Genomic DNA, 3,056 nt, shown 5'->3' on the forward strand with positions numbered 1-3,056 from the left:
CGCGCCCGGCTAAAAAAATCTTTTTTAGAGAGTAGGTATCACTATGTTGCTTATTTTGGCCTCAAATTCCTGGGCTCAAGCGATCCTCCCATCTCAGCTGCCCAAGTAACTGAGAGTACAGGCATGTACCATCACACCCAGTTTATACTTTTTTATTATTACACATTAAAATATACACTTTGGGCTGGGCACAGTAGCTAATGCCTGTAATCCCAGCACTTTTTTTTTTTTTTTTTTTTTTTTGAGACAGAGTCTCACTCTGTCGCCCAGGCTGGAGTGCAACGCCACGATCTTGGTTCACTGCAACCTCCGCCTCCTGGGTTCCAGCGATTCTCCTGCCTCAGCCTCCCGAGTAGCTAGGATTATAGGTGCCTGCCACCACGCCCAGTTAACTTTTTTGTGTGTGTGTGTTTTTGGTAGAGATGCGTTTTGCCATGTTGGCCAGGCTGCTCTCGAACTCTTGACCTCAGGTGATCCACCTGCCTCAGCCTCCCAAAGTGCTGGGATTACAGGCGTAAACTACCACACGCCTGGACAATCCCAGCACTTTCAGAGGCTGAGGCAGGTGGATCACTTGAGCTCAGGAGTTCGAGATCAACTTGTACAATGTGGTGAGAACCCATCTCTACAAAAAGTACAAAAATTAGCCAGGTGTGGTAGTGTGCACCGGTAGCTCCAGCTACTTAGAAGGCTGAGGCAGGAGGATCACTTGAGCCCAGGGAGGTTGAGGCTGCAGTGAAGTGTGATCGTGCCACTGCACTCCAGCCTGGGTGACAGAGTGAGATCCTATCTCAATAAATAAATAAATAAGTAGCATGTACATTTTGGTTGAAATAGTCTTGTATATGTGCTATGTAATAAAAATTAAAATAAATTACAGTTGATTCTTCCATAAACTAGAATAGTATGAAGCCTCTTAAAAGTTATATTTTTATCAATATTAGTGACATTTATACGTAACCCCATGTATTGTAAAATCCCATTTTTAAAAGATAAACAGCCCTGCTCCATCTCCTGCAACTGCTGGCCAGGCCTGAGTGGTTCACTGCACTGTTAAGACAGATTCCAGATGCCGGGAACTCGTGCCTCCAATTCCAGACGCTAAGTCTAGCAAAGGCTCTGGGGTTCTGGCCTACAGTGGCGGCCTGGACACCTCCTGCATCCACGTGTTGCTGAAGGAACAAGGCTATGACAAGGCTAAGACGTCATTGCCTACCTGGCCAACATTGGCCAGAAGGAAGACTTCGAGGAAGCCAGGAAGAAGGCACTGAAGTTTGGGGGCAAAACGGTGATCATTGAGGATGTCAGCAGGGAGTTTGTGAAGGAGTTCATCTGGCCGGCCATCCAGTCCAGTGCGCTGTACCTCTCTCACCTCTGGGCCCTCTCTCACCTCAGAGGTGAAGGCACCTCTCTCACCTCACCAGGCCCTGCATCGCCCGAAAACAAGTGGAAATTGCCCAGCAGGAGGGGGTCAAGTAAGTGTCCCAAGGCACCACAAGAAAGGGAAATGATCAGGTCCAGTTTGAGCTCATCTGCTACTCGCTGGCCCCCCAGATAAAGGTCATTGCTCCCTGGAGGATGCCCAAGTTCTACAACTGGTTCGAGGTCCGCAATGACCTGATGGAATACGCAAAGCAACACGGGATTCCCATGCCAGTCACTCCCAAGAACCCATGGAGCACGGACGAGAACCTCATGCACATCAGCAATGAGACTGGAATCTTGGAGAACCCCAAGAACCAAGCGCCTCCAGGTCTCTACATGAAGACCCAGGACCCAGCCAAAGGCCCCAGAACCTCTGACATTCTCGAGATCGAGTTCAAATAAGGAGTCCCCGGAAAGCGACCAACATCAAGGATGGCAGCACCCACCAGACCTCCTTGGAGCTCTTCGTGTACATGAGTGAAGACGTGGGCAAGCACGGTGTGGGCCGTATTGACATCATGGAGAATCACTTCACTGGAATGAAGTCCCCAGGTATCTACGAGGCCCCAGCAGGCACCATCGTTTACCACGCTGATTTAGACATCAGGGCCTTCACCATGGACCCGGAAGTATGCAAAATCAAATAAGGCTTGGGCTTGAAATTTGCTGAGCTGGTGTATACCGGTTTCTGGCACTTGATTGTAAATTTGTCCACCACTGCATGCCAAGTCCCAGGAGCGAGTGGAAGGGAAAGTGCAGGTGTCCGTCTTCAAGGTCCAGGTGTACATTCTAGGCCGGGAGTCCCACTGTGTCTCTACAATGAGGAGCTGGTGAGCATGAACGTGCAGGGTATTATGAGCCAATCGATACCACCGGTTTCATCAACATCAATTCCCTCAGACTGAAGGAATATCATCATCTCCAGAGCAACGTTACTGCCAAATAGACCCCTGTACAATGAGGAGCTGGGGCCTCCTCAATTTAGATTCCCCAAGTACAGGCACTAATTGTTGTGATAATTTGCAATTGTGACTTTTTCTCCCCAGCTTTGTTCCCTGGTCCCCCTGAAGCCTGCCAACGTGGTCATCGAAGGGAAGAGTGGGGATCAGCTGCAGCGGGGAGCTATAAAATGACAAAAGATACATTAGTTAAAAAAAAAAAAAGATAAACAAGCTAGGCGTGGGGGCTCATGCCCGCAATCCCAGAATTTTGGGAGGCCAAGGCAGGAGGATTGCTTGAGCCTAGGAGTTTGAGACCAGACTGGGCAACACAGTAAGACCCTGTCACAATAAAATATAAAAAATTAGCCAGGCATGGTGGGACCCATATTAGTAGTCTCAGCAACATAGGAGGCTGGGGTGAAAGGATTGATGGAACCCGAGAGGTCAAGGCTGCAGTAAAGTATTATCTTGATGCCTGGGTGACAGAGCAAAACCCTGTCTCAATAAAAAAAAAGAAAGAAAGAAAAATAAGTATGTATCTTGAAGAATATACAAAACCTTTTGTTAGTGATTATAGCTGGTGGGGAGATAACAGGGACCTTTCATTTCAAACTCACATATTTCTGTAATATGGGGAAGATTTTAAAAGAATGTTTATTACTTTTAAAACATCAAAAGTATCAAATATGT

General features: G+C 47.6%; 1 pseudogene; it reads left to right on the forward strand.

Annotated features, from left to right (window-relative positions):
• The first annotated feature begins 964 nt into the window (after positions 1–964).
• Positions 965–2,371, forward strand: LOC108539257 (argininosuccinate synthase pseudogene; annotated as a pseudogene).
• The last annotated feature ends 685 nt before the right edge of the window (positions 2,372–3,056 follow it).

This window comes from Rhinopithecus bieti, unplaced genomic scaffold, assembly GCF_001698545.2.
Source record: "Rhinopithecus bieti isolate Rb0 unplaced genomic scaffold, ASM169854v2 scaffold_1844, whole genome shotgun sequence".
Classification (NCBI taxonomy): Eukaryota; Metazoa; Chordata; class Mammalia; order Primates; family Cercopithecidae; genus Rhinopithecus; species Rhinopithecus bieti.